Source organism: Ovis canadensis, chromosome 22 (genome assembly GCF_042477335.2).
Source record: "Ovis canadensis isolate MfBH-ARS-UI-01 breed Bighorn chromosome 22, ARS-UI_OviCan_v2, whole genome shotgun sequence".
Taxonomy (NCBI): domain Eukaryota; kingdom Metazoa; phylum Chordata; class Mammalia; order Artiodactyla; family Bovidae; genus Ovis; species Ovis canadensis.
The window spans coordinates 32,566,475-32,590,881 of NC_091266.1; the positions used below are offsets into that span (position 1 = coordinate 32,566,475).

At 48.0% G+C, this 24,407-nt stretch overlaps 1 protein-coding gene across 50 annotated transcripts in view; it reads right to left on the reverse strand.

Annotated features, from left to right (window-relative positions):
• SORBS1 (sorbin and SH3 domain containing 1) overlaps window positions 1-21,751 on the reverse strand; it is a 233,151-nt gene extending 211,400 nt beyond the window's left edge. For 34 of the 50 annotated variants that reach the window (XM_069568139.1, XM_069568113.1, XM_069568108.1 and 31 more), the window contains exon 1: window positions 21,625-21,747. The gene's annotated coding sequence lies outside the window, so the exon portion shown is untranslated. Of the gene's footprint in view, window positions 1-21,624 lie in introns of all 50 variants that reach the window. The other 16 variants (XM_069568141.1, XM_069568110.1, XM_069568135.1 and 13 more) reach the window with 1 other exon arrangement.
• Window positions 21,752-24,407: the final 2,656 nt, after the last annotated feature.

Sequence of the window (24,407 nt, forward strand, 5' to 3'; positions counted from 1 at the left end):
TGGCAATGAAGGGGAGACCCACTTCATCCAAAGTGCCTAGCACCATTTTAGGCATAAAGCTGGTGCTTCATAAACGCTTCCCGGATGAGTTTACTACTGAACTGGCCTTCCTAAGTGAAGGAAGCTCGTTTCATTTTCCACAGCCTTTTGTTTCTCCTGAGGTAAACAGAAGCAACTCTTAAAGAGCAGTTAAACTGATAAGCCAAGAGAAAGGTCATTGCCTACCAGTCTCTGCAAACATTCCTATGCAAAGACAGTTTAACAGCATAAGGAAATTCCATTTCTACTGATGTGGAGTTTTCCAGGATATACTGTTCCGTGACAAAGGCAATTTATATCACCTCCTTATGTATCTGCACATAAAAAAGCTGGGAGGAATACATAAGAAACTTCAAAAAAAAAAATCACCAACCTTTAGAGAATATATCATTTATCACCTAAACAGGGAGGATGAAATCAGTTTTGCCAGTGAAAGAGGATGTTATTGATGATTCCCGGGGACAAAGAACCTAAGCTAGGACTGCCGTGGCAAGCTGGAATGTATACTCAGCCCACCTAATGGGGACCAAGTCTGGGAAGAGAGGGAAGTGGACCTGGCAGGGATGAGAATGAAATTTTTCAATGTATACATTTTTATAGCACTATTTTGACTTCTGAACAAAGTGTATGTATCAACCATTTTTAAATGGGATTATCTTTTCAATGGGGAAGGGAAAAAAAGCCAAAGAATTTAACCTTCCAACTCTCCTGAATAAAGGAAGCAAGCTCATTTGGGGACACCATCAAATAGCCACCCTGAAGAGCAGCCCTAGAGATTAAATGAAATCCCTGCTCACAGCACAACCCTTTTTGTAACAGACGAGAAAACAGCCCTGAGAGAAGAGCGCTGTGCATGGCCTAAAAAGGCTTTGACTCCATTCGGGGCCAGCTGGGATGGGGAGCACTGGAGGAACGTAAACAGTACGACAGACAGAAAGCAGTTCAGGTTTTACACAATCATGGCAACAAAGTGAGACTGATTCGGGTCTGAATTAAGCTCTTTATATTGTTTCTACTTAAAAAGGAAATGTATTGACTACAGTCCTCCTCACAGATTTATCTTCCCTGACATCAGGCACATTCATAACCTATTTTAAATTCCAAGGAACAATGCTGGGGTTTAGAAAAACGAATACCAGTGTGTTACACCAGAATGTTTTGGAGGCTGGGAAGAAGCTTCTCTGGCTTTTAATTGCTCAGGAAACAGGCGCATTGGAGATGGTTTTCTTATCAGCCCTAACTTCCAGTTAGAAGGCTGCTTGTCCAGGATGCAGGAACTTTTAGAGCAGGTCTGTCTTTGGAAGATTCACTTTGGAGTAATCTTAGAGACCATGTGTGGTATCACTTCAGCTTTTCTTCTCTCTCGTAACCATCTCCTCCTTTCAGGAGTCACCACAATTTGTCAAGCTCAGGCCTGAATTACCTGAACTTGGGGCTGTCTCATCTCCTGCCTCCAGGCTTCACCAAGGACTGTGGGCACTGATTTCCCCAAGGCCAGCCTGACCATGTCCCACCCAGGGCTCCCCACAGCCTTTAGGACAGCAGGACCATCTGACCATCCCCCAGAGAGGGACACCTGAGAGAGGGGGCTCCATTAATAATCACACTGGAGTAAGAGGCAGAGCCTCCCTGGAAGCAAATCGGAAGGTGAAGTCATCAACTGTAGAACAAATCCAGCCTCTTTACCCTAAGCTTGAATTCAAGACTCTCCACCCTCTGGCCCCAACTCACCTTTCCAGTCTCTCTGCATTTTGCATTGTCCAATTCCAATGGACCTGCAGTTACACCGCACACCCTGGGCTTTACTATCCCCGTGCATTTGCTCCCAGCATTTCCTCCTCCTGCCTCCACCCCACCCCAGCCCTGGCCAGAGCGCCATCTACAGAGGCCTAATTCCTACCCTCCCTGCAAGGCTTTTGTGTGTTAGCCACTCAGTCACGTCTGACTCTTTGTGACCCCATGGACTGCAGCCCGCTGGACTTTCCTGTCCATGGGATTTCCCAGGCAAGAATACTAGAGTGGGTTGCCATTCCCTTCTCCAGGGGATCTTCCCCACCCAGGGATTGAATCTGGGTCCCCTGCATTATAGACAGATTCTTTCCCATCAGAGCCACCAGGGAAGCCCTACTCTCCCTGCAAAACCCAAGTCAAATGGCACCATTCTTGACGGCATTCATTCAACAGTATTTACTGACTACACAGTACGTGTTAGGCACATAGTGAAGGAGGCTGAATTCCACCTGGTGTATGTGGTGGGGGGTGGTGTACACAATTGTGACAGCAGGTAGTAAGGATGGACACAGGGTGATATGCTGGAAGCTCCTTGGTTAAGTTTTTGTACAGACACACCCAGTACCCCACAGGGCTGGGGCTCCTTGAAGGTCGTGCCCAAGAGACCCAACTTACAGCCCTGTTGAACCCCACACACACCTCTAGACTCAACAGGCACTCAACAAACATTTGATGAGCAAAGAATTACTATTAGAGAAGTTTCCTCATTTAGTCCGGAGACAGCATTCCGACAAGGAGTTCCAAGTTCTCCACAAATCTGTATGGGATCCAAGGGGAGCCTAAATTTCCACCAACCTTAGAGAAACGCCCCACATCCAAGAGCTGTGCTTCCCCTTCCACACTGAGGCTAGGAGGGGACTAAGGATACCTGCTTCGATATTACGTTGCTTCTCCAGAGGTTAAGCGACTCACCCAAGTCCACACCACTAGGGAGTGAACCCCTGGAGAGGTCAGAAGATGACACAGCAGCAGTTGGATGTAATGACCGGATAAACAACCAGAGGAGTGACTGGGCAGAGGGTGTCTGGAGTGTGGAGGTGACTCTGGCAGCTCAAGCGGCCAGAGAGCTTCAGGAAGGAGGTCTTGGGGTGGGGTCCAGGTGATGGAAGGCTGGGAGGGCCAGCAGGGGAAAGGCGCTGCGATGGAAGCTTGGCGACGGAGGGAGAGCCTGACACGGGGGTCACAGGGGAAGGCCTGCTGCTGAGGCCAAAGTCTCACCTGGTGACGTATACCACCCAAAACAAGAACACACACCTGCTGTGCCTGTACCTGACCTGGAAGAGGGGGCTCCACCACTGGTAACATGCAGATAAAACGGCTCAGAGAAGCTCAAGTAAGGGCCGTGGGTGCCCAGGCTTTCCCAAACATGTCTGCAGCCCTACCCTGAGTGGCCCTGGCGGACAAGAGTCCGATTAAACAGTAACTAGTAACAAAGGAGCTTGGCAAGCGTCACGGTCACTTCCAAGGGCAACTGCAACATGGGTACCCTCTTCTCAGACATTCCGGTGGTGAGTGGTCATAGTGACCACTTCCTTTTACGAAGGAAAAAAATAGACAATTAGCTGCATCTGTTCTTATTTCAGTTATACCCAGAGACAGTAGAATGTGTCTCTGGGTCAGTCTAGCAGTCGGGAGTGGACCCCACCCACCTCTCACCTGCTGCAGCTCCACAGCCCTGGGCCACCCTGGGCTTACTGGAATTTTTCCTCTCGACCTCCACTCACCACAACCACCACGCCAGCCCCTTGGGACTCAGTGAGGAATCCAAACTGCAAACATCCCTAAGGTACAACACAAGTCCCTGGAGGCAAGGGAACAACTCAGGTGGGCTTTCCAGGTGGCCTTCTACTCACCCTATGCCTGAGATAAAGACACACCCAGGCCCTCCCAGGGGCAGGAATGCTCAGCCTCAGCACACTGACATCTGGTGTGGGGTAACTTGGTGCTGGGGCCGTCCTGCACTCCAGGATATATGAGGAGCATGCCGGCCTCTACCCACCAAAAGCCAGGAGCACCCCCTACATGACAAGCAAAATCTCTCCAGCCATCACCAAATGTCCCACAGGAGTAAAACTGCCTCCACAGAACCATGGCTAAAGGGCTAAATGTGCTATTCTGTATATCCTCAAATACTCAGACTCCTGAAGCTCCCAGTACTATAAAACACCTTAGGGGTTAAAGGCAGAGCTTTTGATCAGGTGGATCTGGGCTGGAGTCCTGGCTCTACGTCTTACTATCTCTGTGACGTGAGGCACATCACAGCCTCTTGGAGCCTCAGTTCCTTCATCTATAAAATGGGAGCAAATCAACAGCACCTAGTCCATGGCAGTTACATAAAAATGACACGTAAAGATTGCCAGGCACAGTGAGGATCTGATAAACGTTAGTGAGTTTTTACAGGCCTGGAAAATTCCTTTTAGCCAAGCCTAGAGTTTAATCTTCTATTTCTGTGGTTTCTGATCTCCCTCCCCACCCCACTTCCTATGCCCTTTCCACCTGTTAAATGCCTTTGGTCTTAACCTTTGGTCTTAAGGAATCCTTCCTGCTGGTTCAAAGGCATCTGAGGTTAAAGTGAAGGAAAGCACACACACACACACACACACACACACACAGAATCTTTCAGCTCCAACCCTGCCCAGAACAACTCTCCAGACAAAGGCTTCCGTTGTTGTCTAAAAACAAACTTTTCCACAGGGAGGCCTTAAAAGAGCCATAACAGTCTTGAAGTCTCCAGACTCTCATAGTTTTCATCCCCATTCTGCCCCCAACCCTGGCATAGCCCTTCTCCTCCTGGGCCATAAAGTGAGGGGTCTAGACCCTGGGGATCTCCAAGATGCTGTGCTATACTGGAACGCCGCAGCACAGAGGGCGGCTGGACCCACATTTTCAGTAAGTGCTTACCAAGGAGTAAGTGTCATAAAAACACATCTTTCCCCCTTTTCCCTAGGTTCCCCTGAGAACACAGAATTTGCAGAATATAGAAACAAGTTTCTGTTGCCCTAGGAGGCAGGAGTCAGAGGCCTGAGTAAAATGAAATCCTGCTGTTCTGAGACCTTGGGCAAATTAGTTCATCTGTCTTATCCTGCTGCCTTATCTGTAAAATGGGATAATAGAGGCAGAAATGATGTAAAGATTACGAGACAACGATCATGAAAGCACCTGGCACAAGAGCTAATACACACACTAGGTATTCAAAATACGTATGCCTTCCGTTCTGGGCTCTCCATCTGAAATCCTGTACTGTAATTCCGAGTCACTCTCCTTCTCTGGAGAGTCCTTCCATCTGCCCTTTCCCCAGGCTCTATCCAAGCCCTCCTCTGTCAGGAAACCTTCTTCACACAAACTCTTTTTTCTAAAGGTCCAAGGCCACAGTTTCCCAAAAGCTGACTTGGGGAGTGGGGTGGGAGGGGCAGGTAGAGAGGAGGGGGCAGGAGTTCACTAACAGCCAGTTCCCTACCCTGAGAATTTCCTTTCTGTGAATTCAGGAAGATTAACCCCTCCCCTGCTCCACTCAGAATGAAGCAGAGACCTCAACACTGTCCTGGCTGAGATTTTATATGCCCCTTATGTCAGGGTCTTATGAGCACCCTAAGAGGGCAGGGTAAATCTGAACATTCTTCTCCCCCAAATTCTTCATCTAACCTGATCACCCAGAGCCTCTCCCCAACACCCACTGCTCACTCCAGGAAGATGTTTCCTTGCTCACCCCCATAGGGCAGCCTCAGAGATTCACAGATCTCCAGCCCAGATCCTTCGCCTTGCCATGAAGAGCTCAGGAGATCAGGAAATTGGCCCAAGATCTCTCAGCTAGTTCAGAGGCAGGGCTGGGTTAGAACTGGGGATTCAGAGCTCTAGACACACCAAGCCTCTGCTCACAGCCTCTTGCCCATCACTCTGGCCCCCTCCTGTTTCAAGCGTCACCATCCTCCCAGGCTAGGAAGCTCACTGTCACCTCCACCTCTCCCCCTGCCTCGTCTCATCACCAAGACCAGGAACCCTGATAAAGGGCCACCGCCTGGTCCCTATCACATCAGGACAAGGACAACATGCCTTTTTCAAGCCACTCCCTTGTTTAACAACCTGCCACAGCTCCTCAGTCCCACCAGATCAAACCTTTCCTGCCCTACAGCCTCGGACCCCAGGCACCAGCTCCTCCAGCTCCTCAGCCCACCCGGGCCTGGCCCTGCTCCCCTCCGCAGCCCCTCCCCTCTCTCTTGGATCCTCTCGGCTCCCTCCCCAGACTCTGGCCCATGTGACTCCCCTCCTTGGAAAGTCTTCCCTTCCCGCCCTGGCTCCTCATCCTGTTGCCCTTCAAGGCTCCCTCTCCAGACCTGAGGCCTCAGCCTGGCATTCTCCTGGCCCCCAGGGTCACCGCACTGCTGAGCTGTCTGGGCTTACCTCCTCACCAAACCACAAATGCATCACCCCACAACCTGGTTACATTCCTTCCCCCTCCAACCTCAGCCTGGCATTCATTCCACAATCATTACCTGAGTGCCTCTAAGGTGCCAGAAAGTTCTTGTACCCTTAAGGGTAAGGAGAGTTTCAAGAGCAAGGACATCTTACCTGCTACCTCCTCTGTGACTACCCCGAACCCACCATCCCGTCACCCCCAGGAGTCCCCCCATCTCCATTTCAGGATGTCCTAGTTGTCCTCGAGCTCATGTCCTCCCGAAGTCCTCCCTAAATTCCAGACCTTCTCTTCCTTATTCATGGCCAGACCTCCTATGATACCCACACCAAGAGGATGCTCACTGAATGGCTTTCACAGGAAACTGAAGCATTCTGTCCAGCAGGCCAGTCCGGACTCCTGGGTGGCCTCAAGCTCTGTTCATCCAAGTGACCTCTCGCTGTTCTTCCAAGATTGGATTAGGGCCCAGAATGAGTCAAATGACCTCTTATCATTCTTCCAAAATTAGGCTTTCCTCTTTAATTACACCTTATCTAGCCACACTATGTGGATTCTAATTACATAATTACTTCAAGCCCTGGGACTTAAAAAAGAAAGGAGTGCGTAGAATTACACAGGTAAGTGAATGCACCAAATATTCATACTTATATATACCATGCGCCATGGTGTATACAATGTTTGTGTACAATTATTCATATACAATTTTATAAGCCAGAAAATATAGCCGATGAGTGGGTATCTAAATCACATTAAGCAAGTCAGCATAGATGAAGGAGAATATCATGGAGAAGCCTAACCCTGAGGGGGTGTTTGAAAGAGGCTAGAGTCAGTCCCCAGCTCTCTCCCCTTCCCCTTCTGCAATGAAAAGAGGGAGTGGTGTGTCCTTCATGGGAGATTTTTCAGAGTATGACCAGGCCTGATCTCCCCTAAACAAAATACACACTCTCTTCTGAATTCCAGGTATTCCCTGTCTGACTCCTAGGGCACAGCTCTAGAAGAAGACCCCACCTAGACTGTGTCCATCCTGCAGACAGGGGCTGCATCTCATTCATTTCAGTATTCCCAGTTCTCAGCCCCTGTCAATTCCAGGAGGGCCATCCAGTAGGCCCGCCTGTCTTTACTCCAGCCTTATTACAAAGTCTTTGTCTCTCTCACACCAGCCCTATCTTCACCAGGAGTGCTCTCCCTTATGTGGGCCCAGCTCCCTCCCATGCAGCTCCCCTTGCCCACTGTACTTGCCCTAACTTGCTGCTCATCACATATCGGCATCAAAGCTCTTCTATGTGCCAGCCTCTCCTTTTAGACCAGTGGTCAAAAATCTTTTGATCATACCTTCCTATTAGTAAATAGCTTTCAGCATATTTACGTATAAGCTAATGATAAAATCTGGACTACTATAAATAGGAAAGCTACGTCTTGCTCTTCTGTTTGAGTTAAAGAATAAATAGAACTTCAACTGATAATGTTTTCTCTTGTTCCTTCAATAGCAATCCTGAGAGCTCACCCACTGTTCTAGGCCAGGAATTCGGCAAGGACAGCAGCAGTGTTTGATTCCCTTTGTATTCTCAGAATCTGGGACAGAACTAAAAACTTAATAAAGGAATTCATTTGCCCCACAGACAGGGAGCACCTCCTGTGGGCCAGGCACATGCTAGGTAGGCACCAGGGATAGAACACCCAGCTGTTAGCATCTGGGTCCTACAAACTGCTGGGTGGGCAGACAAACAGGATCATCCAAACAAGTCTGACAAAGTGGCTGACACAGATGCTTTGCAGAATGCTCTGTCCAAAACCACTGAATCAGGACAGTCTCAAACAGGGGGGGTAAACATGCTCCAGAGGGTCCGAGAAGGCTTCCCCCCAGGAATATGCTGCCTTCAGCTGAAACCTGAAAGATAAGCATAGCTAACTGGGTGAGGAAGAAGAGAACACCCCAGGGTAAGGAAACCACATGGGCAAAAGTCCTGAGGCTGGACAGAGACATGTAAGCGCCAGGGGCCAACAGAGGCCAATAAAACAAAATGAATGAACAAGCCCCTAAAGGATGGCGAGTTCCTCCCCCTCACTCCTCTCTGCTATCAAAACAGACTGCCCCCAGCTTCGTGCCTCTGAAAGGGTCACTCAGCCCTGCTACATGCCCAGCCTCTGAGCCAAACCGAGCAGGTGGGCTCTCTGCCTCCCAGCCAGCCCTGCCAGTGGCAACCGCCCCCTGCTTCTGAGGAGCCCCAAAGCCATAGGAAGACACTCCTGAAAACCATACATGTTGCCATGGACACCACCAATCAAAGGCTCCTGGGCAGTTTAATTTTTTAAAGACAGTGTTAAATATTTTACATCTTCTAACAGCACGGCTTCTTCCTTGCCTACAATGCAAAAGAAAACCCTATACTCCTTGAACTAAAGATTCACACAAAATAAACACCAGTGTGTAAGACAGTCCTCGGAGATGTGTACCCACGGTCAAGGGGATCCTCTGGGTATCCTGGCTGCCTGGGTGTATGTTCCTTGCAGAAGCAACCTGGACAATCCAGAAAGAAGCACAGCCACAAAACCTCTTCCCTACTGGCGCTCTTCTGATCCCAAGAAGGGAAAATTATTTACAATGATGCTTCAGGTGTGTTTAACTAGCCCATGACTTTAATAAAGATAAAACCAAGACCATGGATTGTAATGCAGGCTAGCGGCTGTAGGGCCTCCTCTAGCAGCAGCTGTCCCCAGGAGAAGCCGTGTCTTCCACCAGTGCTCAGGCATGACTAACATTTCCCAGTTCCTGGAGGCCTCGCCCCCTCACACCTGCCAGGACTGGCTCACTAACGTACTATGTCCAACAGAAAAGCCCCACAGAGCAAATCCAAAATAGTCCTCAAAGGCCTGAGCCCATGCTGGCCTAGGCTCATGGGCCTGGCAACCAGGTTTTCAGCAACTACCACCAAAGCCTACCTAGGCCCTGGACTCTCCCGAGCCCCAGCGTTCTCCAGCTGCTCTATTTTCTGTCCCGACTGGGACTGTGCTTTCTCCAGGGCCTGATTCGTTCTGTCCTGCTTCACGTAGCCCAGTTCCTACTTTTGCCTGGCTCCTCCATCCAGATGTCTGGCTTGCTCCCCAGCCTACTGCCCGGGCACTGGGGCAGCAACTCAGATCTCCCAGATCCAGTTCCAGTCTTTCTTACCTCATCCCTGGCTTCCAGATCCAGCCTCCTGTGTGCACTGTCTACAAAGAGAGACCCAAGCACAGACAAATCAGCAGTGTGTATGCTACAGCAGCCTTGCAAAGACTCCCAACAGCAATGTACCGTGAAACTGTTCCCATTTTCTCTCCTGTTAATTTGTTATCAGCAACTAAAACCCCTGGCCATCATTCTGTATTGGTGAGAAACAGTCATGCAACGCTGGATGTGCCCTGACTAAAGACAAACTCTGAGTAGAGAAGAACAATCAGCAAATGAATTGTCTATTTATTTACAATGTCCGACAAGGAAACTGTTCACGTGCACAGCCACAATACAGACACACATTCCAGGCAACAAGAGAAACAGGATTTCACACATTATGTCCTAGTGACCCTTCATACTGGGAAACCAAGCTCAAAGGTGGCCCGCAGGCAGATGGGAATAATCAATTCATGTAGGGACTTCCCTGGTGGTCCTAGTGGCTAAGACTCCACGTTCCCAATGCATGGGACCTGGGTTCGATCCCTGGTCAGGGAACTAGATCCCTCATGCCACACCTAAGACCCAGCGCAGCCAAATAAATATTCAAAAATAACAATAATCGATGTTTAAGGCATGCTAGAAATGAGGAATGAGTTTCCTCATCCAGGATCAACTGAGGGCCTGTTCCTGTTACAGCTGCCATGACCTAGAAGATCCCTCTGATGATGAAAAGTCAAGGCCCACATGGGACTGACACGGGCAGAGCCAAGTGCAGGTTAAGGTACAGTAGCCAATACTCCTCCTGCTCACTGGTGTTAGAACTCAGGCAGTATCTTTATGCCATGTTGAGAATCCGGGTTGCCAGGAACAGACTCCTCACAGTCATTCCTGGGTCGGTCATGACTACAGGTCCATCACTGGCCTCTCTCTACTACCTCCCACATGGGTTATATGCATGTCTAGAGCATCCTCACTCCCCCGACAGCCCACACACTTGTCACCCAAAACTTTCCTACTCACAACCCAAAACAAACTGGAATGCCTGCTGGGGAAGACAAGAGCCCAACCCTCTGAGTGTTAATGAGGAAATAAACTCGAGGAGGGTGGGGCTTATGTCTACACTGTTCACTAGTTATTTGTTTAATGAGTGCAATGAGACTGCGGTTATTAAAGTACTTCTTAAACAAAAGTTCCACATGTAAGCAGGGACTCACCTCACAAATGGGCACGCTCCCGTCCCTGGGGCTAACAGCAGAGCTCTCTCTCTCTCTTTATCCAGCAAAGTGGGCTGGATGGACATCAAATGGACCTGCCTGCAAGGCTGAGCTATAGTGGGAATGCAAATCACCAAGGGATAGAAACTTCCAAGACAAGACCCGGATCCCAACCACTAAATCACCTGGCTCTGACCCTTTTCTCTTCTGCACTCCTTTGGAACATCCCTTTGGCTCCACGGGTAATGGTCAACATCTGTGACCTCATCCTTCCAAGGGGGAGATGTCGGCGGAAGGGGGCAGAATGTTTGGGGACAGGAGAAAGGGTTATGGGTAGAAGCAGACCAGGAGGAAGGGGACATCAAAAGGATTCTTGCTCCAAGTACCAGTGACCAGTATTGGGGCTTCGTGAACATGCTGGCATTTTCACATCAGCTCACATGACCGAAGAGGCTTAGAAATACTCAGTTCTATGTCCCTCTCCAGATGGTTGTCAGCTCTACAAACACAGCTTCACTGGCCAATGTTCTTTTTCAACTCCACGGTTGAAAACATCCCCTTGACACTACCAGTAACTTCTGACCCATTCTCATTCGCAATGCAGCCACCAGCATTAGAGTGATGACTATGTGTCAGGCACAGCTCTAAAGATTTGTGCAATCCTGTGACGTGGGCACTATTATTTTCTCCATTTTACAAGTGAGGCAACTGAGGTGCAGATGCATAACTTATAGAACAAGCATGGGGACCCAGGCAGCCTGAGCACAGAGGTCACTCCCTTCATCACTCTGCTCCCCGATCTCACTTCCAGAAGAGAGCCAAGCTCCAGCTCAGGCCCATCCAGCTGCAAGACCTTAAACTAATGGCCCTTCTGTGCCTCAGAGGCGTGTGAAGCAAGGCTGATCACAGACACCTGGTCTGCTGTCCACAGGGCAGCCGCTAGTCTCACGTGGCTATGGAACACTTGAGACGGCGCTGGTGTGACCGAGAACCTACACTGTACGTTGTACTTCATTTTAGTAACTTGCCTGGAGAGTTCCATGGATAGAGGAGCCTGACGGGCTATATAGTCCATGGGGTCACAAAGAGTTGAACACGAATAAGTGACTAGCTTTTAGTTAATTTCAACTTATAGAGTCACATGTGGCTAGTGGCTACCAGATTGGAAAATCCAACTCTGGCCTCTAAATTCTAGCATACTGGGTGCCATTTCTCTTTGGTCACTGCTATAGTCACAGAGACCAGCACAAACCCTAGCACAGCCCATAGTCGGAGCTCAGTAACTATTTGTTGAACAAATCAAAAGCCAAGGGCTTTTCAGGTGCCATAACTTCAGTGCCACACAAGCATCAATTGTTCAGGTTCCCTGCCCACTGGACATCTAGCCTCAGCTTGACCAGGAGCTTGGGCCTCCCAAAGCAGATCAGGAGGGAGAGGCTCTCGAGATGAAAAACTACAGAGGCAAGTCTTCTAAAGGTTCAACAGAAACAAATCTACCTCCCTGAAATTTCCACTTACTCATCCTGGCACTTCAGCTCACAGGTCTGGGAAAACCAAAATAAGTTATGAGATAGCACTTAAACATTTTTAAACACTGTAAATACAGTATAATACCTCTAATTCATTTTCTTAATTAGTATGAATACAAATCTTAGTTCACTGTGAGGCTGGTTAAACAACTACATGACTGAGATCTGCCTGGGGGAACAATCCCCTACTGTCAGGGCCATGGCCCAGGACTGTTGTCTCCGCTGACTTAATGCATCCACATCCCCCCTCTCCATGAGCGAGCCAGGGCGTATACAGCTAACTCCCAACCAGTGAGGCCTCGTTCTGCAAACAAGGTTTGGGGATCCTGGCAGAGCAACTCACATTTTCATATCTCCTTGATGTACTCTTTCTAAGTGGAAAAATCTAAGTCTGCACACATCTCCTATGAGCTGAGGACTGTAGCAGACACAGGAGATAGTACAGCTCCACGCAGCCCGCACCAAGAGCCCACATCTAGAAAGAGTAAGAGGTGAACTCTGCAGACTACTTACCCCATGCAAGTCACTGAACCAGATCAGGAGAAAGACATATAAACCAAACACGATCAATTCAGCGTGACACACGCTGTAACAGACACATGTACAAAACACTGAACTAAAGAGATACCCGGAGGGACCCTGCACCGTGGCTCACACACAGCAGGCACTCAGGGCAGCGAACTGAATCAAATTTTGACCAACAGCTCAATTGAAGGCTGAGGGAACCGCAATCCAGACAGGTTAAGTGACTGCTCAAGGTGACCCAGGTAGTTAGTGACAGGGCTGGACATGACAGGTGGGCCTCGTCACTTACCCACCCACCAGTCTATAATCCATCTCACGGTGCTTCTCGTCTGATCCCTCATGGGGAGGGAGGCAGGATCTGGCCACTACTTGTTATCACATCCATCTCAGTATAAACAATGGATACATTTTTGTAAGATGGTATGTTGGGGACTCTCTTGAAATCTGAGGAGTTACTGTGTGCATGCCATCCTAGAAACATGCGTTCAATCATCTAACAAACATTTCTTGGGAATATACTATGTATCAGGCGCCTATTTAGAGGCTTGGATAAAGAGATGAAACAAACTCTAGTCAGATCAGAACACCCACATTTATCTCTGCTCTCTCCCAGAACCCCACGAAAAGGACAGCAGAGGAATCTGCTTTTTAATGGAAAGGAGACAATGGCTGATGAGATATGTTAACAGAATTCTGAAAGACAGAGAGCCAATTGCCAGGCAGTCACTGATTCAGGTTTCTGCTTCATCTGCTCTGCTGAGTACAAGCAGGGTAGAAAACCACTGAACCAATGGTGCTTAGGCCACAAAAACAGGAGAAGGCTCAGGAAGGGAGGGGGGCACCACGGACTGTGAGGGGAGAAGGGGAGCGGACTAGGAAGAGGGGAGCCTGCTGAAAGTTGGCGCGGCGAGCAATCAGACTCCAGGGTCCCTCTTTCAATCTGCTCAGTCTGGCGACCTCCCTCCCTAGGCCAGCAGGACGTGGAGGATCACAGTTTAGGCAAATTACACCAGACACTCTGATTCAGATTGAGACACAGCTGAGGGAGGTAGGGAAAGCAGGGAGCAACTTTCAGAAAACGGACAGAGTGAAAGTCTGCACACCAACCAGGGTACCCTGCCTCCTTCCCCATCAAGGCTCCTAGAAGGAACAACACACAGCCTGTTACACCCCCCAGACACACTCCTCTCCAGGAACACCCAACATTCCCTGGGAAAAGATCTACAGACACCAATATCTAGGCGTCTCCAGTGAAAAAAGGGGAGGCTCTCTACTGAATGACCCTACAGTGAGGTTCACAAGCCCCCTTCCTTGTCCCACAGATCCCCAATCAGCATCTTGGTGGCCACTCTTAAAATATAAACCGTCAGGGATCAGCCTGCATGGAAAGATGGTTCCAATGGGAAATACAGTAACCAAAAGCAGCAGGAAAAGGGACTTGACAGAAAGAAAGACAACACAGGAGAGGCAGAAAAGCAGCGAAACAAACAAAACACAACATATGTAAGTGAGTTCATTGCACCCATGAAGCAAAAACAAGATGCCATTTCGAAAAAAAGAAAAATGAGTCTTCAGAGAACTAGGAAATTGCAGAAAGTAAAACGTGCAAAAATGCTCCAAGCAAAACCATGAAAGCATAAATTAAACATTCAAAAGGATTATTAAAGCTGAAGAGGTCTCTCAAGAGGTAAAACAAAAGTAAAATGGAAAACAATAAAAGATTTTAAAGTTACAAACTTGACCCAGGATGTCCAACATCTAAGTGATGGGAGTTCCAAAGACAAAACACGAAAAAGGACAAAAGGAAATTAACAGAGAAAAATATAAGAAAATGCCCCCAAAATGAAGAGTGTGAGTCTTCAGATCAAAAGAGCACAACAAGGACCCAGCATAACAGTTTTCAAAACAAGAACAATCCAAATACAGGGAAAGGGAAATGATTCTAAAACTTTCAGCAAAAATAAAAGGTTATCCATAAATGATCAAGAAACAAAATAGCATCCAAACTTTGACATTAATATTGGAACCTAGAAGACAGTGGAGCCATGCCTTCAAAATTCTAAGGGAAGAGAGCTTTCAACCTAAAGTGACCCCACGGACTGTAGACCACCAGGCTCCTCCATCCATGGAATTTTCCAGGCAAGAGTACTGGAGTGGGGTGCCATTTCCTTCTCCAGGGGATCTTCCTAACCCAGGGATCGAACCCGGGTCTCCCGCATTGCAGGCAGACACTTTACCGTCTGAGCAACCAGGGAAGCCCCAAACAAATCAAACCACCAATCAAATGTGAACGCAGAATAAGAATAGTTCAGACAAGCAAGTTTAAGGTAACTGATTTGTACAGACCCTCTCTCAGAAACTCCTGAGGAATAAATCAAGAAACAGGAAACGGAGGTTCCCACCAGAGTAAAGTGAGGGAATCCCCAGGACGAGTCATGCCCTAGGCCTAGAAGTCAGTCAGCTTGGAATAAAGGGGAGGAACTGAGGCCTCTGGGAGTGAGACCTCCAGCTGAAAAAAGACTGCAGTAAAAGAAAAAGGAACACGTGTATAAAACAGAGAGGTTTTCAAAAGCCTCCCAGAAACTCTGGGAATCAGTAATAACCACAAAGGAAACGAAATAAATAGGGAAAAAGCAATTATTAACTCAAAAAAATGTACAAGAAATTTCATTACAGTACAACTATAAGGCTCAGCCAGGAACTCTATTTACACAGTCAAAATAATGTAAGTATTGACTATCAGTGTAACAAAAAACTGTGATAGACCACACTGGGAGGACATGTAGGAAACCAAGCATGTGGGGAGAAGAGAGAAGAGGGGAATAAGGGCTCCTCTAATCCACAGCAGGACAATAGTACTATCAGCAGAAACAGCTAAAAGGCCTGGAAGTGACTATGGTAGGCAGAGTAATGGTCCCTCCAAGATGAAGATGCCCATATCCTAATCCCCGAACCCACAAACATGGTATCAATACCTGGCAAAAGGCAATTAAGGCTGCAAATGGAAGTAAGGCTGCTAATCAAATGAACTTCAAACAGGGAGATTATCCTAGATTATCCAGGTGAGCCCAAAGTAACCACAGGGTCCTTGAAAGTGGAAAAGGGAAGGGGAAAGCAGTCAGGAAGCTGTGACTATGTTAGAAGGTCAGTGGTGGACGGAAGTACTCAACTGGCCATTGCTGGCTTTGAAGATGTTGAAAGGGGGCCATGAGCCAAGGAACGCAGGTGGCTTCCAGAAAGTGGAAGACACAAGGAAGAGAATGCAGCCCTGGCACCATCTTGACTTTCACCCAGTGAGACCCTTTTCGGACTTCTAAGCCAGAGAGCTGTAATTTAAATTTGTGTTGCTTTAAAGCCACTACGTTGGCGGTCATTTGTTCCTGCAGCAACAGAAAATCATGTTCCGTGACTAGCCCTGGGGAGTGGATCATCAGATGAGGAGTGACACAGCCTTCTTCCTAAGCCTTGCAGTGTTATTTGACTTTTAAAGTCACATATATGACTCTGATACAAATTAAATTTTAATTTTAAAAGAGCTGGGACACAAATTCTCTCTTGCCAGAGCTCATAATCCAGTAGAGAAAACAGGGCCCCGGCTACTGCTGATAGGCAAACACGGGAAGAAAGCACCTCTTTGAGACGTGAGGACATCTGAAAGGAGTAGGCGTTCACCAGGCAAAGGAGAAACAGGCCTGCTGGAAAGGGATCAAAGACCAGGGGGAACATGAAACAGTTCTGAATGATGGCACATCAGTGGGTCTCGCAGAGTCAGCAGGAAAGGCTGGGTGGACAGTTCCCAACACCACAGGTGTGACACCTGCCCCACTGCTGGCTTCTCTGACTGGGGTCTGGGGCTTGCTGTGCATATTTAGGGCTGGTATGGACAAGAGAAGACCCCAAACACAACGTTTTTCTGGAACATCAATTGTACCCAACAGTGAAGTGTTTTAAATGCTTTTACACTAAAAATTAGCACAGATGTATTACAGAAGACAAAACTCATGTGAATTTTTAACATAAAAATTGGTGACTTCTTGCTTGAGAGGCCCACTGTAGACACTAAGCTATCTGCTGACCTCTGAGCATCAAGATTCAACCATCTCTATAATTATTACAAGAGTCAGAAGAAAGGTTAAAGGGCCATCTCATGCATCCATCAGAGCACCTGGGACTTCACACCAGCAACCTCTCAAGGGCTGCCTACCCTCCCTGTGTTGGGTCCCAACATGAATGGGAAAGATGAGAAGCATCTCATTCTTTTCCAAAGTGGTCTGGGTCCTGCTATTGCTGGGTAACTTAGCTCTGCCTGGGGAAACAAACAAAAACTACCACACTGAATGTTTTCTGCATATCTTCTCTTGGTCATAAGCCTGTCCATATTTCTCCCATCTCCCCTCTAAAGATTACCAGGATCACTGATAAAACCCCAGCTCGACCATCAGCACCTCTGAACCCTTACAGCACAGGCCTCTGTTAAAAAATACATTGCAGACACTCTTTCCATGGAAGGAAGTCAAGAAATAGGGCACATCTCTTGGGAGAGGGTGTCCCTTGTGTCCACAAACAAGGGTGGAAACTTTTTCTATTGTTGTGGCTGTTTTTGTTATAAAAACAATAATATCCACGTAACAGTGAACTGGGAATTTTTTTTTTCTGTAAAGACCCACTACTGACCACAGAGGAGGATTAGAGAGGGGAAAAAAAGAAAAAACCGTATATATATCTCAATGGAAGACCACACAGAATTAAAAAGCAATTTAATTGGGTTTGGTTTGTTTTTTCGTGTGTAAAACCCATACACACATTCAAAAAAAGTGAACTGAACTGATTTCAAACAGAGAGGATGAGATTTTAATAACACCTTAAATATATTACACTTAGTTATGTCATTGACAGAAGATAAAAGATGGGAGAGGAGATCAAAGAAAAAGATACAATAGGAGGAGAGAAAAAGAAATGGATAGAGGGGGGTATGGGAGAAAAAGGATGGGGAGACAGCAAGACACAGGGACAGACAGACATGAGTAACCACACACAAAAAGAACAACTAAAGCATTCACAGAGACACTTTCTAGGCCAAAATAAATGACACTGCATATGCCAGGGTAGGCTTGGGCTATAGACTTCAAAGTAGTATCACCTTTTATCCTTGTCTTCGAATGGTTACTAATCCGGCTAACCACTGTTCACAGCTCTTTAATTGCTCATTTAAACATTCTGAGGCTTAGCTCAGGTCAAGGGCTAGAAGCCCCCTTCAGACAAGCCACAGTCAAGCAAATCATTTACCTCCAAGTATCTGCTCTACAAAGGGAGTACGTGAAACACTCTTACACAAATCACCGTCTCAGAAAATGTACAAAGCACCAATGACAGACAGGAGAAAATGCTGTTTGCATTGAAAAGAAACTCCATAGAAAACTTTTTAGTTTTGCATTTAAAAAGCAAAAACAACAACAACAACAAAAACAACCCAGAACTGGTACTTCAGCAGAACGGGTTCCCATCTCAGCATTTTCCAGCATCACTCCCAGCACATTTGACTTTCCACGTGTTCAAGTTCTGCCTGCCCCACTGGCTTCAAAGGCTTGAGTTGGCTCTGAAACCAAACACTGCAAGCTGAGGGTCAACAGAGAGATCTCAGGGGACTGACTCTCAAGTCAGTCTCAGCCCTGCCTGGACTTTCTATCCATCCTCTCCAACGATTATCTAAAGCAATCCCTTACTTCACTCTAAGGGCTGCAGAAACCTGCTATTTCACAGCTGATAGAGCCTCCCCCTTTCAGCTCCATCTCTTTTTCCTCCAAGTCAGGTGTCTATGCTTTCCCCTTCCTTACCTGACCAGCCCCCAACCTCCTACCTGGTCTATTTCCCCAACCTCTCCCTTCTGCCCCTAATCTCTCCTGGCTCTTCTCTACCCTGTCTTAGTATCATTGCTCTCAGAGGAAAAGGGGGCATAGGAGGTATATTTAGAACACAAAACCTAGAGTCAATCCACCTGAGTTTCTGCCCAGCTCTGTATCTTGCTAGCTGTTTGACCTTGAACAAACAGCCAAGCCACCCAACCCCTCAAATTCCCCAGTGAGGGGGATGAACCTGGCAACCACAGAGGTCTTGTCCAACTCTCAGGTCCCAAATATTCAAACACCCACCTGTGTAACCATAAATAAAGCAGTGAATTAAACATACACAGGCAGAGAGAATGAATAGAAATTCCGTTTCCTCAGCATTCTGTCACCCCAGCTAGTGTCCCCAATCAACCCCCCACACTGAGGGGCTGTACCTCATTCTGAGCTGTTCGAGCTCTAAATTACTTAGATACAGCAAAGCCTCCCCCAATCACACTAATCAAGGAACAGATGAATCTGAATATCCAACAGAAGTCTGAGTCCTGGAATGTTTCTTTCATGCCATAGAGCCATACTGTGAATTTAACATCAGCTTAGCAAACAGAAAAGAATCTAGAAATGCCATCGAAAACTGTCTTGTGAATCTAAGAACAGTTATGTGTCGGGAACCCTGGAAAATAATCCACTCCTAAGTCCGCCACTTTCCCAACAAGGGCAGAGGCCCAGAGAGCAGAAACCACAAACCCAAAGCCCAGCGCAGATCCATGACCAGATCAAAGCCGGAGGTCCTGCTTTTGGCCCAGAGGACTTTCACCAAAGCTTTTGAGACCATCCATTTCCTTTTTCAAAGAGACAGATTAAACCCCAAATTACCAGTGAGTTCTCTCTACAACAAATCTATTTCCAAATCCAGGGAAGCAGACCAGAGCTAAGTTTGGATGGCCAGATGATTACTAATACTGCCTAACAAGCTTTCTTCCCTGAACCCTGCCCATTCATTCTCTGCAGAGAAAACCCCAGACTCTGCTATCTATATGGAACTCTATTTTGGAGAAGTGGGAAGCGAAGACCTGTACAGTTCTTTGTTCTGACACTAAGAAGCACCTGCTTTCCGATAACTCCTACCTCACCTTCCAACATTCCAAGTACCTTCAGAAAAGTTCTTAGAAACTCTCCAACTAGAATAAAAGAAAGCAGGAGGTAACAGGAGGAAAGGTCCAGCTAAGGGTGGGTGTGTAACAGACGATGATAATACCCTCCCAGCTCTTCACCCTAGGGGTAGAAAGCATCTCTTTTCAGCTGCTAATACCCTGCACCAGAGATAGTCACCAGAGACAGTGCTACTCAGCGCCCTCCAGCAGAGAAATGAGCTCTCTGCAACCCCTGAAGAACTAACCCTTTCCTAACCATCCATTCTAACAGTGCCCAGGACAGAGGTACCAATAGACCAATCCTCCCCAGCCCTCCCCTCCCACCAAGAGCCTGAAACATCAGAACTCTGATGGCAAGGAGCTATTTAAGGCAGCATCAAGAGGGTGGGGCAGAAAATTGCTGGCAATATCCTCCTCCTCCACCCCTCCCTCCCTCACAGCCAACAGACACAGACACACACACACACACACACACACCCTGTGGCTCCATAGACAGCCATTAACCTCCCCTATGTCTCTAAGGTCTGGACATCTGGAGTCCCCAAACGTTCAGCATGTTTTCTCTCATTGAGGCTGCTCCACCCCCTTCTCTTCCACCACCACCAAGCCACCTTTCCAATCAAAAACACACAATTTAATCTAGAGCTCAACAACCAAGGGGCTTGGAGATAGACAAGCCCTCCCTGGCCTTCACTTAGGAAAGAAAAAGGGCACCCGGGGTAGCGGGGGAGGGGTGATGTCAGAGGCCTGATAAGCTAGATAGGCTCCATGCTATCTCTAAATGAACCTCCCTCCTATTGATGGTGAAATCAATTCGGGCAATTTCGGCAGGTCGGCCCTGTGACAAGAGGGGCATCCCAGCGCTCAGTTTACAACAAAAATCCAAAGGCTCAGCCAGAACATGCTGGGAAAATCCAGGGTCTGGATAAAACGAGCTACACTCAATGGGATCCTTTCTGCTTTTATGTAGCAATGTAATAGCGTAATAAATTCTGTCTGCCTGAGGAAAGCATGCACTGGTGAATTTCAAAGCCATTTTAAGACAGCGGATGCACCGGGATGCAGAATTCAATAGCACATTCCCTCGTGGAAAAGAAAAAAAAAAAAAAACGTAATGATTTCAAGCTTGTTTCCCCCTCTATCTTGAATGGCGCTAAGCGCTTATCAAGGAAGCCACCTCGGAAAGCAGCCAGAGGAGAGCCGGGGATGCCCGGGGAATCCGGAGAAAGGAGTCGCTTTCTGTTCTTCTCGGTGAGGAGCTGGCTAGCAAGAAGCTGCCAGTCACTCTGAGGGACGAAGGATGAAGAAGCATGGCCGGATGGGCAGGCTCCGGCGTCCCCGGACACACATACACATGCACCCGCTCATTCTGGCGGGTCCTAGGCCAGGCCGATAGTCCTTGCTCTCCTCCCGCCGCCCTCTCCTCCAGACGGATGCTAATGAATGAACACACCTGAGAAGCCTCCATCCTGCCGCTCGCTCCCTCCTTCTTCCTCTGGCTGCTGCAGAGGAGCCTCTCCTCGGTAGTTTCACTTTACAGCGTAAACCCACTCGGGCTTTGATGTCTCCTCCACCCACCCATATTGCAGCCAGCCTGAAGCAGGCGGACGTTCTCCTCCTTGCAGAGGCCATGATCGCACGTACCCCCACCCACCAAAAAAAAAAAAAAAATCTGGAATATCCCAAACCCCGGCACACTGGGAAACTTTCCCTTAAAAACTGAGGATCCACCAAGCAGGCAGGAAGGAGGGATCGACCGAGGGGGGCCACGGTTTCCCCCGCGACCACGGAGGATGCTCTGGGGGGAGGGGGTCCCCCAAGTCCTTCCAACAGCTGGCCCTTTAAACGCACCTCCTCCGAGCGTGAGACAAAGGCGCCGCCCGCGGGGGCCGGGCTGGCGCACGCCCCCAGCGCCGGTGCTGGCGATCAAGCAAGCGCTGGCCGAGGGGCGGCTGGCGCGGGCTTACCTTGCGGGTCTCCGGGCTGGCGGGCCGGCAGCGCGCGTCCTGCCCCACTCGCACTACACGCTGCAGTTGGCCCCGCTCTGTTTTTCTGGGACTCGGCGCTGACTTCACCGACACTCCGCGGCCGGCCAATGGGCTGCGGCGGCCGCCCCCTTATTAGCATGCGTCTGGAACCGTCCACTCCGGCGGCGCCTGGGAGGCGGGCGGTGCTAGGGGGCGGTGCCGGGCTCCGCAGTGACAGGAAGGGGCGTGTGCGCCAATGGGAGGCGATAAAGCGCCTCCCCGCCCCGCCTCGCTGCATTGTGAGCCGGGCGCGCGGGCCCGCGGATCTCCGGCCGAGAACGTGCCCGCAGTCCCAGTAACCCTTTTCTGTCCTGGGAAGCCTCGGGCTGGGCTGGAAGGTGGCCCGGCGCGCCCTCTGATTCTTCTGAGAGATCATCCCAGGGGAGCTGGGAAGGAATCTTAGGCATTAAAAAAAAAAAAATGCTAACCTGTCTTGAGTGCATATAACTTAACCCCTGTACCCCAGTTTGCTCATTAAATGGTCTAATAACCGGTACCTATTTCGTAGGACATAGAGAAGATGAATATAATAAATGTATGTAAAGCTCTTCCCAGGTGGACTCTAGTGGTAAAGAATCTGCCTGCCAATGCAAGAGACAAAAGAGACAAATGTTCAACCCCTGAGCCGGGAAGTTCCCCTGGAGGAACTTCAGTATTGGCAACCCACTCCAGTATTCTTGCCTGGAGAATCTCATGGACAGAATCTCATGGCGGGCTACACAGTCCATTGGGTCGCAAAGAGTCCTACACGACTGAAGCAATTTAGCACACACACACTCATTCATGTAAAGCGCTTAGATGGGTGCCTGGCCGTCTGGCCGCATGTTTCTACTATCAATACACCTGACCAGCCAATATGCTTAATGCTTCCTAGTTTTTCTCTGTTTTGATCCTCATAGTCTTAGAGGAGAGTCGCTATTACCAATCCATATTTTTCAAGTGAGAAATCTGAAATGGTTTAAGTGGCTTGGTCAGGGTCACACTGGTGCAATCAGGATTTGAAGCCAGGCTTTGAGACTTCATTCATGTAATATATTATTCAGCTAGGCCCTGGGGTTACTGCTGAAAATAAAACAGACAAGCCTCCTCTGCTCATGAAGCTTCCATTTTAGTGAGGAAGACAGGCAAATAAACAAGTGAATAAATAAACAAGATTGGAGGCAATGTGTCAAGTAGTGTGAATAAAACAAAACAGGGTCATATGCAAGTGGAGAGACAAGGTCTTTGCTAGATGGGTTCAGAGATAACCTCTGTGATATCCTGACCTCTTCCAAGCCCTCTCAGTGTTACAGAAAGAAAACAGGGAATTCAAAGAGGAGAAGCCCTCCTGCCCAAGGTCATTGCCGGCAAGTAACCAGCCTGAAAGTTGCTCCTGCCACACCTAGCTTCCTGCATCCCTGGGGCATCCTTGAAGGTGGGGCAACCATCCCTTAGGCTAAACACCACTGATTTTTGTCTCTGCCCTTGGCAAGAATCTTCAGTCAAAGCATGTTCCCAGTTAGCAGACTGTGTGTGCACAGGAAGGAAAGACTTTGATGACTGCACAGTATCATGGGAAACACATCTGCTAAGGTGCTTGGATATCAAGGAACAGTGACAATTGTTTGCTGAGCACCTGCTGTCCTAGGCTGTATAAAGAAAAAAAATTTTTTTTGAAGTCTCCTAGCTGCCCGGGAGTTTATTCTACAGTTGAATAAACAAGAAACCACTAGAAAACTTATTAATCTAAGGAGCCCCCAGTCCAAACCTCCCCCAGCTTGCACCTCATCCTGTTGTTGTGCAAAGAACATTAGGCTAGAAGTCCAGCTTCCCGGGCTCTGCTATGAACTTCCTCCACGATCTAGGCGAGACAGTTCCTCCTGGGCCAGTAAAGTAATGAATGAAATAGCTAATACGCTTGTCCCTCTGTATCTCTGGGGGATTTGTTCCAGGATCCCTCTCAGATACCAAAAGCTGCAGATGCCTCAATTGCCTTATCTAAAATGGAGTAATACAAGGAATGTGGTTCCCTGGTGGCTCCAGTGGTAAAGAATGCAGGAGATGTGGGTTGGATTCCTGGGTTGGTAAGATCTCTGGAGAAGGAAATGGTAACCCGCTCCAGTATTCTTGCCTGGGAAATGCCGTGGACAGAAGAGCCTGGCGGGCCACAGTCTGTGGTGTCACAAAGAGTTGGACAGGACTTAGTGACTAAACAACAACAACAAACAATACAAGGAATACAGCTGACCCCCCAGGATCAGTGTATTTCACATCTGAGGATTCAACCAGCTGTGAAGCAAATTTCATCACATTTGATTTAGTCGAATCTGCAGGCACAAAATCACTGATACCACATTGCAACCCCAGGAGGAACTGTTACTATTATCTTTAGTTTATCCACAGAGGAAAAGAATGACAACTGGAGAAACTAAGTTAATTGCCTACCCAGCAAATTCATGGTAACACCATCTAAAATAGCTTAAAAAAAAAAAACCAAAGATTCAGTTTGAGAGGTTTAGTTAAGAAAATTACAGTACAACCAAATGACAGAGTATCACACTGCCATGAAAAATGAAAAAATATAATGATTCGTTAACATACAAAGATGCTCATAATATATCACTGAATAGAAAAGTAAGTTGAAAACTCATTTTGTACTGCAATCTCACTAGAACTATTTCTTATGGGTTATGAATATCTTCTCCTCATCTATATTTTTTCTTTTTTTTTTTTCATCATGAACA